The 15,030-nt window shown below is 38.9% G+C and overlaps 1 protein-coding gene and 1 pseudogene across 1 annotated transcript in view; both read right to left on the reverse strand.

Annotated features, from left to right (window-relative positions):
- ARHGAP21 (Rho GTPase activating protein 21) overlaps positions 1-15,030 on the reverse strand; it is a 133,896-nt gene that overhangs the window by 103,865 nt on the left and 15,001 nt on the right.
- Positions 13,394-13,493, reverse strand: LOC111561547 (annotated as a pseudogene).

The raw sequence follows: 15,030 nt of genomic DNA on the forward strand, positions 1-15,030 counted from the left end.
TAACACTTTACAACGAATTTAAAGGCAACACTTCATTGAGAAGGAGACGTGTGAGTAAAACCCTGACGGAAGTGAAAAGGCATGCCGTGCAGAGGGGTCTGGGAGTAAAGCATTTCAGGAAAAGGGAACCGGAAGCAAAGGCCTTGGGATTGAAACAGCAAGGAGTCCAGTGTGATTAGAGACAACGGAGCAGAGAAATGTCAGTAGAAACAAGGTCATGGAGATGATGGAGGAAGGGGAACGAATCACATAGGACCCTGGGCTTTTGCGCTGACTCTGGCGGTCTTTGGGGGCTCTGAATGGGGGCCACGTTCCAGTGCATACCGCGGGGTGGGCACTCTGCACATGTATAAAAAGAAGGATATGCCAGGATCTTCCATGCTTGGCACCTCCCAGTATCCCTTCTGAGGTCCCTAGATAAGGGGCCGGACAAGATCGATTGTCACCGGGCTTGAGGGAACACAAAGAAATGGGTTATTGGTTATGTCCCAAACATGAAACCTTAATGGCAAACTTCTTTGTATGACTGAGCTCCACCACCACCAAACGTTCAGCCCTGGTTCCAAATACTGATCAGAACAGCTGAAATTTCATATACCAAGGCAGAGAAAGCAGAGAAACACAGGGTCCTCTTTTCCTCATGGTGTGGTGCGAATGCAAAGTATTATCATCCATAAAATTTTAAAATTCACTCATCTCTCACAAAGTCTAAGAACACTCTACTCTCTAAGATTTTCTTAATACAGAAATGTGTTTTATAAAAGTTATGCTTTAAAAGTATTATTACTCTCGGGGCGCCAGGGTGCCTCAGTCAGTTGAGCGTCCGACTCTTGAATTTTGGCTCAGGTCATGAACCCAGGGTCGTGGGATGGAGGTCTGCACTGGGTTCCAGGCTGAGCGGGGAGCCTGTATGAGATTCCCTCTCTCCCTCTGCCCCTCTCCCCTGCCTGCGCACTCTCTCTCTAAAAGTTAAAAAAAAAAAAAAGTATTATCACTCTAAAAAATAAACAAATAAATAAAAGTATTATCACTCTGACCCAGTAATTTCACTTCTGAAATGGTATCCTATATGCAAGTAATCCTAGCAGTGAAAACAATTTTAATCACAAAGATACTCACCATATTTTATTTATAATTGCAAAAAAAAAAAAAAACTAGAAGCAATTTAAAAGTTTGGCAACAGTTAAATGATTAAATATATTAATAGTGTAATATATGAAATATTAAGTACATAATAATATATAGATAATAAACATTAAATACGTTAAGATTACATTAGAGAGAGATATATATATATTCTCTAGAATATCACGCAGCCATTAAAAATGACATCACAATATGGCATCTGTGTCACAATTTGCATGTATACTATGATTACAACTTGTAAACTACACAAGCACAGAGGAAAAAAAACACTATGTGGGCAGGAAAAAAACTGCAATATACATACCAAAATATTAATAAGAGTTGTATTTGAGTAACTGAACTCGGTAAATCAATTTTAATTCATATTTTCCAATTTTTGTAAGTGGCTCTGCACTTAGCTTACAATTTTAAAAATTAAAATAACAGACCTCTTTGCTCCCATCTCTTTATTTCCAATATGGATCTCAAACGATATCAGCCCTATATATGTTACCATCCAGCCTAGAATATGTTAATAATTACAGTAAGCACTGTTAAGCACTTATTGTGTCAGGCCCTGGGTGAAATGCTGGACCCAGGTCATCTGATTTAACCTTCACAACAGTCTGTGATGAAGGTACTACTTGAGATGAGGAAGCAGAGGTGAGTAATGCTGGGGCCATCAGCCAGGGATGCACTGGGCCTTGGACACTGGATCCAGTTCGTGGACACCAAAATCTGTACTCTTAGCCACAGCACTGTACTGCCTCCCTCCAGCAGCGTACAAGTATTTAATAAATAATAGACCCCGAATCAGAACTCTCCCGGCAGTATGCCAACAAAGTGTCAACTGAGAAACGTGCCCACTGAGGCACCCTCCTGTTCCCATCATGTCATTTATCTCGTCTGCTGCTCCTTCAGTCGGCCTCCCTCACTCCTCACCCTGCCCTTTCCTTTACTCCTCTTATTTCTCTCCTACATTTCCCTACCTATATCATAACCTTTCCAGCAGCATCCTTCCACCGCTTAGCTTCAATAGTAAAACTCAAATGAAATCAACTGCTGCCCTGAAGTTTCGTAGAAACCAGAAATGATACATGGGAAGCCTTAAGCCCCGTTTGGCTGCAGATGTGTTTTGCTTAGATCTCGGTATTTTGAAAAACTTGAATTAGTCACCAGCACTTAAAAATTAGGATGAATTCACATCAAGATGCTAATTTTAAAGTTTCCCTTAAAAACTAAATGATTGACAACAAGAGGTCCGACACGGTATCAGTCTCCTGAAACTGATTCTCCAGTTTGCCACAGTCTCCACCAGTGCCTGCTGTCTTACACCTGGCTCTCTTCAACTCTCTTTACTCTTTAAAATATTTTTCTTAAGTTTATTCATTTATTTTGAGAAAGAGAGAGAGTGTACACATGCATGGGAGGGGCAGAGAGAGTGGCAGAGAGAGAGAGGAAGAGAGAGAATCCCAAGCAGACTCCGTACCATCAGCACAGAGTGTGGTGTGGGGCTCGAATTCACAAACCAGGATATCATGACCTGAGCTGAAATCAAGAGTCAGACGCTCTAACGGACTGAGCCACCCAGGCGCCCCTCAACTCTCTTCACTCTTATGGAACCCGAAGCCTAGCCCCCAAATCACGGAGTTTGTAACCTCCATCAAATACTTCAAGGGGTGGCATAAACTCCCAGGAGACGTGGTCACACGCCATTCTCACTTTACGCTAAATTCTGCAAACTCTTCTCAGTGATGCCAGCAACCAAATGGCCTATTGTTGGATCTAAACCACAGGGAAAATAAACTCAAATAAAATCAACTGCTGCCCTGAAGCAGTTGCAACAGCAAGCCTACAGAACCCCGGGCCACAGCAGGTCCAAAAGCACTTTCTATTGCCGGCTCACTGGATCAACTCATCCTTGGATTCTGTCGCAAGTCAAATATTCTTTTGGGATTAGCCAAAGTCCTGACAAGGTCCTAGACCTGAAACTAGGAAGTTTTCTGATGATGAGACTAACTAATAAGTCCAGTAAGAGCTGTGAACCAGTTACTAACCACTCAGTTTGGTTTGGGCTTTTTAAGTTTCAGCTTTGGTAGGTTCCTGATATTATGAATTTTACATGCTAAGATAATTGAAGTATCTATCTTCTTTTATTCTCTAAGTAGCCATTCAAAATCCATATTTTTACGGTAATGTAAATCCATTAGGAGAGAACTAGAAAGTGCACTGAGAGATCAATCTTACACTGGAAGAAATATAGACTACATGACCTTTTCCATCTCTAATTTCTGATACGTTAGTCTATTGTGCCCAACCTGAACTATGAAAAAGTCTTTTCACCATTCCAGGACAGAGAGAATAAGACATAAAGAAAAGTACTGGAGACCCACAAGTCCCACTTAGAACTAAATTCATGTCTCATAAACTTCTGTTCATGCTGTGTTTATGAGAGAACTGAGAAATGATGCTGTGTTTGGAGGGGTGGGGGATGGACATTTCATTTATCATTCACTGCTTTCAATATTTTAAATTTAGCTTTTCTTCTAAATTTCAAACAATACTAAAGAACGGTTTTAAATAAGGAAGACGAACACTCAGAAAGAGATTAATAACCCTGTAAGGTAAGTAATTCATAGTTTTTAAAGATTCACCAATAACCAGAACAAAGCTACCATCCAGTATCTTTCCATTTTGTGAGAGACGCTATTATGCTGAATACGTGCAGAGCTATTTATGACTTACGAAAGCAGCCTGCACCTGATAATAACAATGTTGACTGAGGCTGAAAGGAGAAATAGAGAGTTTTTGCTTCTTAGGGAAGAAAACTCAAACGTATATGGCAACTCTCATAAAAAACATACTCAGCAAAGTTTCTCTATTGCACAATAACTATTTCCTAAAAGCCTGTTCAGGAACAAACTAAGCCCAAAAAGGAACTTCCATTTAATCCCACAGTAAAAGAAATCAACCATATTTCATGAAAAATGAAAAACTAGCCAAAAAGCAACTCATTCCAAAATCCTGCCTACCTAACTATAAACACAATGGGAAATGTCTCCAAAAATATACAACATTTACTTTGTTTTATGATTCTAGTGCTTTAATTTTTTCCTGGTTTTATTTTTAAGTAATTCATTCCAACTTCCCCTCCCCCACCACAGAAAGCTCTACAAAGTCTCATCTGTGCAACTGAAGAGTCCATGTAATTCTCTTAGAGAAATTCACATCATTAGAGTTGAGATGTGCCCTGTTAAACTAGTATTTCAACACAAAGTAACGTCTAAAAGACTACTTTTTCACTGTTACAGGAAGATACTGATTTTATAACCAGCATTTTCACTGATTTTTTTTTTTGCTTTACACATTATAGCAGTTTTGAATTAAAAAGCAAATATGTACATATATATATCAAACAAACCTGACCACTCCAGGCACAATACAGATTGCACAATAAGCTCCAATTGTGGTTGATCATACAGTCGAAAATCCTGAACTGGGCCATGACGGCTCAGGGCACAGTCTGCGTGTATGTCTTCTCTGACTCAGCTCCCGTCAGCACCGGAGCGCTGTTACCAGAGCTCTGCAGTGATGTGAGCCGCAAACACGCTCTCCCCCTCCCTTTCCTGTCCAAGCAGCAATAACTAACCGGCAGAACTACATCATCTTCCCAAACACCGGTACGTGTAAATTACGAGAGCACGAAGGAAAGACTTCTCACAAAAGCTTTATTCTGACTTTATTATTATCTGATTTTTAAAAAGGTGATTGCTTTTTCCTTCTTTCCGGAAGTCGTAGGCTAGCATTTATAGAGTCCATGAAAACACAATTTGGGAAGCTGGTACAATAAATCCATCGTGCTGACGACATCCCACAACAAACCAGCTCCCCATTCGATGCTGTGGCAGCATCAGTGACCACGCTGTGTTGAATCCAAAGGCATCTCTGAATCCTGTCTTCATCTCTCAGTACGTCTCGCCCTGCTAACAACTCCTTAAAGGTCTCTCATCCCGGGTACCCTGCCATGGTTCTCTTGGTTCTCTTCCTACTTCTCTGACCATTCCTTCTGGAAAGGGAGCCTAGACTGCAGTAAGACAGACTTCACCTCCTCAACTGCTATCTACCAGATGTAGGACTAGGAGCTAATGGCATAACCTGTGAGCTTCAGCTCATCCATTTATAAAATGGAGATACTAACACCTGCCCTCGTGGGGGTTCTAGTATGAAATAAAATGACATATGTAACATGCTTAAAACAGTGTTTAACAGACCCCTAGTAAGTAATGGTTATTAGTATTCTTAAGATGGGCTTCCCTCCTGTCCACATTAGAATTCTACCTCTCATCTCTTATGCTGTCCCTCCATGATGTCATCCTCCAGACCCATGATTTTATAATTATGAATTACCTGCAAACCTCTCTTTGGCCCCACCCTTTCTCCCAAGCCCCCATCTCACGTCAAAACTCTTGTCAAGTGCGTATACCTCGATACCTTATACTACACGTCCCAAACTGGACTCATCATCTCCCCATCACAACCCACACCAGCTCTGTGTCCCTCATCTGCAGTATGGTGGCACAGTCCATCCCCTTGGTCACCGAAACAGAAACCAGCCATCCTAGACTCCCTCTCCCTTACCTCTCACATCTGTCACCAGATCCTGTCTTTTCAACTAAAACGTGTGAATCGGCCCCTTTGCTATTCCTACTATCACTGCCTAAATTCAGACCCCATCGGCTTTCTCCCGGCTTACCACGAGGGCCTCTAGCTGGTCTCCCAAACACCCTGGCCCACTCCTTTCTGGAATCCCGCCTCCAGAGGACTACCAAAAACAATCTCTGAAACTACACACTAATCGTATGACTACCCCACCTAAATCCCTTCCTGGTTCCTTTCTGCCTGTGGCAGTGTTTCCTAAAAACTGTTCCTACTTCTTCCATAGGACGCAGAATACGAATTAGTTAAGTGAAAAAAGGTTTTCAGGGCAAAATAAGTTTGCCAAAAGCCAGGTTAAACATAGATAAACAAAGTTGCGAGACTGCTAAGAGTCTAAGTAGGATGAGATTCAAAGGCTCCCGGAAAGCTTGTTTTTAACTAGTTCTTCTTGAAATCGTTAGCTGATTTTTCTTCCTCCATCTTTTCCTTAATTGGTGGTGATCCCTAAGGTTCTGACCTTGGCTCTTCTCTCTCATCTCTCTCAATGAGCTCATCTATTTCCCAAACTATAATTATAGGACACACTGGCTTAATTGACCTCTGCCTAAATGACTTGCCACACAAACCAAAATCCTCAATTCGTGCTATATGAACCCTGGCTGGGCCCATGGCAACTCAACTCTTACGTTTGGGAAGACAGTCTCTAGCCACTTCATTTCTGCTCCCACCAAATGAGATGCACGCTCAACACAACCAGTTTGTTTTTGCACACCTCTTTATGTCGGTTTTATTTGTATTACTGTGGTTATGTACCTTAGATGATATACAAACTGATGAAACAGGAGTAAAAATGAGAGTTGCTATTTCTATGAAAACCCGAATGCTTTGAAAAGATTCAATAAAGGCTGCTGCTCGCCTCTAGATTTTTTTCCTTCCTTGGTCTTGTACTCTTTTCTCCAGTAAGATACTAGAAATTCTCTCTAGCTGTAGCCACTAGGCATATTCAAAGACTAAGGCTGTTCCCTCTGACAGAAGAATCTTCTTTCTACCTAGCTAACTCCTACCGGACTAAAAACAATCTTCCCAGGAAGACATTCCCTGATCCCTACACTAGGTGAGGTCTGTCTGTTCTGTTTTCACAGCTACCCACTCTTCTCCTAAGATAATATTCATTGCATTCTATTAAAATTATGTGTTCAGTTGTTTGTACTTCTCATTATCCATGTATATCCAGGAAGGCACAGACCAGACCATGTCTGGATTTTTCACTGCTGTTTCCTCATGTCTGGCACTTAGAAGGTCCTCAATTAATATTTTTGAATGTGTTAATAAATGTTGAAGGACGGTTCTAAGTATAATAGGAATCTCTGGCACTAGAAGCATCAAATGTGAATCATTTTAAGATAGATCAACTTTTAGGGGCACCTGGGTGACTCAGTCAGTTAAGCACCTGACTCTTGGTTTCGGCTCAGGCCATGATCCCACAGTTCCATGGGTTCGAGCCTCACATGGGGCTCCACACTGACGGTGCACAGCCTCCTTGGAATTCTCTCTCTCCCTTTCTTTCTGCCCCTCCCCAGCGCAGGCTCACTCTCTCAAAATAAATAAATAAACTTAAAACAAAACAAAAAGACTAACTTTTATCCTAGGAACCAAAGGGTCATTATCACCAATTGTGAGCAAAACACAAAATGCTTCCTTCCTGAATGATCTCGTTAAGCTGTTGAAACAGACAGGATTCTAGCAAAATCCCCAAATACCTATACTATTCTATCCCCATATTGAGATTCTGAAAAATTCTGGGAGAGGGGAAGGAAAAGTTTCAGGCATCTGATGTCCAAAAGTTCCCAGGTGAGTGATAGATCTTATTAGTTAAGAGCTACTGCACAGAAGCACATACCAAAAATAAGTAATAATACATAAATAAAGACTCAGAGACTCAAGGTCCAACTATAATCAAGCTTTTATCAATCATTCCTAAACACAGCGTATACTTCAATTGTAATATTGTAGCAATACTAATTTTCTGGTTTTGACAACTGTCCTATGGTTACTTCAGATGTACATGAAAGAAATGTGGGTGAAGACTCTAAGACAACTAACTCTACACTATCATGCAACTTCTCTGTGAGTCTAAAGTTATTTCAAAATAAAAAAAAAAATATGAAAAGGATCAGAAACAACTGAAACCCAGGGGCAAGGAACACTCCTAAGATCCAGATGTGATCTCAAAATACCATTCACCACTAAAAGAAAGCAGGACTCCTTAGAGAAATGGCTGGTTCTAAGGTCCTGGGCAGGAAATGTACATAAAAGATGAGCTAGAAAACCACACAGGCTCATGTCTCATGGACTCAGTTGAAAACTTGAAGAGGCTACCACTGGTCAAAAATGGGATAACTGGAGCTAGTATAAAAATTGAAACCTAGGAGCTATATTTGCCTTTGTCAGCTAATAATACTAGATAGGCAGATAAATACAGAAATACATACATACAGGTCACCTTTGAAAGCTGATCAGGGAACTGATCATTTCTGTAAGTAAAGGGAAAGTATTAAGCAAAAAAAATCATAAAGTCATATGATCACTACTTTTTTTTCTTACAACATATGGTTCATACTTCTAAAAAATTAGTTAATCTATAATCCCATATTGACACTTCTGAAATTCAAACAACCCTGAAAGTCAAAACATTTTTTGTAACTCACCGAATGGCAAAATCTGCCCTTCCATGACCTGACACAAAGCTCTTTCTAAGCTTTTATTTATTCCCTATAGGATAAATATTCGTACATTGTCAGCAGAAATTACTGCTGTCCCAGAACCTGCATCATCTTAAATTTCTAAAATCTGAAGACTTCTGGATTCTGAAAAACACAAGGACTTTGGATTACAGATCTGTACAAATAACACTGGAATTGAGGGTAACTAGGCAGCAGGAGTCCAAAAGAAAAAAAAAAAAAAGCAGGGAGGGGGAGAAGACCACAGAAAGCAAGACCATCCACCCTGAACTGGGAACATCAGTTTCACCTAGGGTCACTAAGGTCAGAGAAAGCTTTATAAGCAGATAAACCCTGAGCCAAATTTTGAAGGAAGTGTGGGAATTACATAAACGACAAGCCATGAGAAAGGCATTTCAGGCAAAATGAACAAGATCAGACATGAAAACACTTCAGACTTCCCATATATTCAAGGGACAACGGATCGGCCATTTGGCTTGAGTAAATGCCCCATCTGGCTCTTGATGGACAGTAAGACGACACATGGAAGAAGCAGATGTGCGTTAAGTCCTGCCACGGTGATTCAGCATTAAATGAACTTCAAGTTTTCCTCAAAAACACATTTTTTATATGTAATATATGGTGATTGTCAGGATTAAATGAGGTACATAATAAATGTTAAGGTACTTAATAAGGGTTCAGTGTTCACTCTTAAAACCCTAAAAAAATATCTAAAATCTACTTTATCTCCCTGTATGTTTTCAGGAAACAGACATTACAGCCTAGCACTTACAAAAAGCATATTAAGATTAAATAGGCTGGGGTGCCTGGGTGACTCAGTCGGTTGAGCATCCGACTTCGGCTCAGGTCATGATCTCGCCATCTGTGAGTTCGAGCCCCACGTCAGGCTCTGTGCTGACAGCTCAGAGCCTGGAGCCTGCTTCGGATTCTGTGTCTCCCTCTCTCTCTCCCCCTCCCCCACTCATGCTTTTTCTCTCTCTCTCTCTCTCTCTCTGTCAAAAATAAACATTAAAAAAATTTTTTTAATAAAAACTTAAAAAAGATTAAATAAAAGGCTAGTCAATGCCCATAGTATAAACACCTAAAGGGCAATAGGAATAAAAAATATTGAAAGACTGTAACACTCAAAACTGGAGACAAATAAATATTGCATGCTAGAAGTCAAAACGCTACTAATTAACTTTTTTCTGATTTATGTATTTTTAGGCAAAAACAAGTATAAACTATACAGCTCTTGGGGCACCTGGGTGGTTCAGTCAGTTAAGCATCTGACTCTTGGTTTAGGCTCAGGTCATGATCTCACAGTTCCCTGAGTTCAAGCCCCTCATGGGGCTTCACGTGGACAGCACAGAGTCTGCTTGGGATTCTCCCTCTCCCTCTCTCTCTGCCCCTTCCTGCTTATGCTTGCATGCTCACTCTCTCTCAAAATAAATACATAAACTTTAAAAAATAAACTGTCACAGCTCTTTAACAACCATATCACCTTTTGCGAAGGCTTAACTACTCTTTTACTTCCAGCTATTGGAGATCTATTCTGATGGTCTGTATTTTTGCTCTCTTCCAACTAGAGGTTTGAGACCATCCTGGCCAACAAAATCTTCTAGAAATATACACAGTTAATCTAACAGAAACAAATTCACTTTTTCCTGACCTTGCCTGTTCATATTATCTGCAGAAAAGCAAACCCATCACCATGAAACCTCCAGGAGCTTACAGGTTATAAAACAGTAGAGGAAGGAGATTAGCAGAAACAAAGATTAAATAAATAAAGATGTCTATAGAACCAGAACACATTAAAATATTTCAAAGAAGAAGTGTTACCTGATTTAACTCTTTAAAGAGGAAAGCTTAAAAAATACTATCACCAACATTACTCTTTCTTGGGGGTCCAATGGCCAATTTGCTTGTGAGAATTAACAGATTATACAGGTTGACTTTGTAAACAGCTACTCACAGCTACCTAGACCCTAGCTTTTAAAAAAAATCAGATACAAAAACACTAATCCAAAGGGATACACGCACTCCTATGTTTATAGCAGCATTATTTACAATAGCTAAATTATGGAAGCTGCCCAAGAGTTCATCAATAGATGAATGGATAAAGAAAATGTGGTACACACACACACACACACACACACACACACACACACACAGTGGACTATTATTCAGCCATAAACAAGAATGAAATCTTGCTGTTTGCAACATGAATACAGCTGGAGAGTATAATGCTAAGCAAAGTAAGTCAGTCAGAGAAAGACAAATACCCTATGATTTCACTCAGATGCGGAATTTAAGAAACAAAACAAACATGCATAGGGGGAACAAAAGAGGAAGACCAAGAAACAGACTCTTAACTGTAGGGAACAAACTGATGGCTACCAGAGGGGAGGTGGGTGGGGGGATGGGTGAAATAGATGATGGGGATTAAAGAGTGCACTTATCATGACGAGTACTGAGTAATGTCAAAAGAAGAAGACGAACAATAGCAACAAAGCTGGAAGACTCACACTCCCCGATTTCAAAACTTACTATAAAACTACAACAGTGGTACTGGCACACTGTAGTATAGGCTAGACATATAGACCAATGGAATAGAGAGCCCAGAAATAAATCCGCACATATACGGGCAATTCGTTTTCAATATAGGTGCCAGAACCATTCAATGGGGAGAGGATAGTTTTTCAAACAAACAGTGCTGGGAACACTGGATATCCACAAGAATGAAGTCGTACCTTTACCTTATACCATATAGAAAAACTGGCTTAAAGTGGATCAAAAATCTAAATTTAAGAGCTAAAACTATCTTACAAGATAACATGGAAATTCTCCATGACCTTGGATTTGACAACAGTTTCTTCATTATGATGCCAAAAGCATAGGCGGCAAAAGGGAAACATAAATTAGGCTTCATAAAAATTAAAAATCGGATACATTAAATGACACTGTATGGAAAGTAAAAAGAAAACACACAAAACAGGAGAAAATATTTGTAAATCATATATCTGATAATGGATTAATATCCAGAATATAAAGAATTCCTACAAGTTAACAACAAAAACCACACCCAATTTAAAAATGGGCAAAGACCTAGAACAGACATTTTTCAAAGATGATAAACAGCCAAGAAGCACATGAAAAGATGCTCATCAGTAGTCATTATGGACATGCAAATCAAAACCACAATGAGATTTCGCTTCATCCATATGCTGGTTGGCTACGATTTTTTAAAAAGTAGTATTTTAAATATAAGATAACAAGTACTGGTGAGGATGTGGAGAGACTGCAAGGCTCATACACTGCTGGTAGGAATGTAAAATGGTCAGCCACTGTGGAAAACAGTTCAACAGCTCCCCAAAATGTTAAACACAGGATTACTATATGACCCAGCAATTCCATGTCTGAGTATACAATCAAAAGAATTAAAAACAGGGGTTCAAACAGAAACTTGTACACCAATATTTACAGCAGCGTTATTACCATAGTCAAGGCAAAAACAGCCCAAATGTACATATCAACAGAGGAATGGATAAGAAAATACACTATGTACATACAGAAGAATATCATTCAGCCATAAAAAGGAATGAAGTTCTGATACGTTCTACAACATAGGTGAACCTTAAAAACTTTATGTTAAGTGAAATAGTCCAGGCACAACAGGACAAATAATGTATGATTCCATTTATATGAGCTATCTAGGACAGGAAAATTCATATTAAACAGAATAGAGTAGGCGCCCCTCCTCGGTGACTCAGTCGGTTAACCGTCTGACTCCTGACATCAGCTCAGGTCATGATCTCACGGTTCATGGGTTCGAGCCCTGTGTTGGGCTCTGCGCTGACAGCGCAGAGCCTGCTTGCAATCCTCTCTCTCCCTCTCTCTCTGCCCCTCCCCTGCTTGTGCTCTCTGTCTCACAATACATAAATAAACTTTAAAAAAATAGAATAGAGGCAACTAGGGATTAGGGGAATGGGGAGTTATAGCTCAATGGGTACAAAGTTTCTGTGCAGGATTATGAAAATGTTCTAGAAACAGTGATCATTACACAACACAGTGAATTGTATTTAATGCACTTAACTGTACATGTAAAAATGGTACACATTTCACGTTATGTGTGTTTCACCACAATAAAAAAAGTTAATCAAAAACTTCTGAACCAAGAAAAAAATATGAACTATAATTACTGATCATAACTAAGGGAAACATTACAACATAGGCTCTTACCTACATAAGAATCTAGTACTACAGTAATTAAGTCCAATACTGTCATAAGCAAACAAATCAACTACTTTTTTTTTATTATTACAAACTGAATTCAGAGAAGTTTACTTATTTATGTTGGCTTCCAAAACAAATCAAAGGCTGAGATAAAATTAAATTGCCTAATAGTTGTATGCCAGTCTCCTTAAACCCAAGACATATCAACATTTTGCAACTTAAAATCTGCAGAACATATAGTTTTTCAATAATTTTTCATATTCAACTATCTTTAAGTTTTCAATGTTAGCTACAACTAAGAAAAAAAATAAAAATTAAAAAACTTTCTCTATCAAAAAACAAAACCTAAGAATTTTTCCGAACTACCTAGGAGGATAAGAGAAGTCCAATGATATGATGTTAGGGCTATAAATTAAAGGTTTAAGAGGTCAACTTTCTGAAAGGTACAGCAATTCTCTCTCCCTGACCATTCTCAAGAAAAAAAAAAAAAAAAAAAAAAAACCTTTGGAATTAGATCTTAGAAATCACAGAAGCTAAAAGTATTTTGATTCCCTTCTTTTTAAAAAATATAGTTGGAGGATTTGAGAGTGAGGAAAGACAACTTCTCATTAACTTCTCATTATACTTAATTTTTTTCCCTTGTTTTGCATTTTTTAAAAAATATGGACTACTTCACCAATGTGTGTGTCATCTTTGTGCAGGTGACATCCTAATCTCCATATTGTTCCGGTTTTAGAACAATGTGTGCGGCTCACGTGAGCAGTGTCTTGTATTCTTAATTGCATTTTTCATATATTTCCATTGAGGCATAAATATTTACACATTTAAACATTTCCAATGTTTAACTCTTATAAAGCATAGCTCTTAAGTGTATATGACACGTTACAAATACATGCATCTAAGTAATTCCCCCCAACCTCAAGAGACAGAACATTTCCATCACCCCCAGGAAGTTTGCCGTGTGTCCCAGTCATTCTGGAAATCATCCCCTTTACCCACAGAGGCAATGTGCATCCATCGTGCTATTCATTATATTGATATTCATCCATATTGCCGCATGCACACACAGCCTGCTGCTTTTTATTGCCAAAAAGGATTCCACAGTAGGAATACATGAAAAGCTATTTATTTTCCTATTAATAGACATTGAGTTGTTTCTAGTTTGAAGCTATCTTGAATAAAGCTGTTATGAACATTCCTGAACAAGCCTTTTGTGTGAACGTGTGTTTTATTTCCCTTGGGGGTAATTACGTAGGAATGAAAATGCTAGATCATAAAGTAGGTATATGTTGAACTTGATAAGAAAATGACAAAGGTTTTTAAAAATATGGTGGCATTTTACACTCTGATCAGCAGTGTAGCAGAGGTCACGGTGCTCTACATCCTAACTAAAATCTGGTGTTGTCAAACTGCTTTCCTTTTACATAAATTCTGATGAAGTTTAATTTATATACAAGAAAGTGCACCCCTATAAAATGCACAGTTCAGTGAATTCTGACCACTATAGATACCCATATAACCACAACCACCATACAATCAAGATCATTTTCATCACCCCAACTCCCTTCATGCTCCTTTGCAATCAAAGCCCTCCCAGCTCCAGGCAACCCATGATCTGCGCTCTGTCACTAAGGCTTAGTTTACTCAGTTCTAGAATTCTATGTAAGTAGAATCAGACGTTATGCACTCTTCCAAGTCTGGCTTCTTTTTTCTCAACATTTTGAGATTCATTTGTGTTGTTGAGTATATCAATACTTCTTTTTAAATTTCTGAGCAGCATTCCATTATGTGGATATACCATTATTTATTGATGGATTTGGGGTTGCTTCAAATTTGGGAATACTATGAATAAAACTGTTATGAAATTAATGTACAAGTCTTTTTGAGGACATTGGTTTTCATTTCCCTTGGGTACCTACCTAGGAGTGGGCCACATGATAAATGTATGCCAAAATATTTTCCTAAATGGCTGTGTCATTTTGCATCCCTCTAAGCAATGTTTAAGAGTATGGCTGCCCCACCTACCCAACAACCCTTGGTACTTTTATTCTTCTTACGTTTAGCTTTCTAGTAAGAGTACAGTGGTAGCTCATTGTAGTTTTAATTTGCATTTTTTTCCCCTAATGGTTGACACCACTGAACATCTTCTCATGTGCTGAAATATGGTTCCTATATCTTCTTTTATGTAGTTCAACTTTTTAAAAATTTTAACATTCAACATTTTAAAAATTGGGTTGTCTGGAAGCAGGTCTTTGATCAGATATATGTTTTACAAATATGTTTTCTCCCCACC

This window comes from Felis catus, chromosome B4, assembly GCF_018350175.1.
Source record: "Felis catus isolate Fca126 chromosome B4, F.catus_Fca126_mat1.0, whole genome shotgun sequence".
NCBI lineage: Eukaryota > Metazoa > Chordata > Mammalia > Carnivora > Felidae > Felis > Felis catus.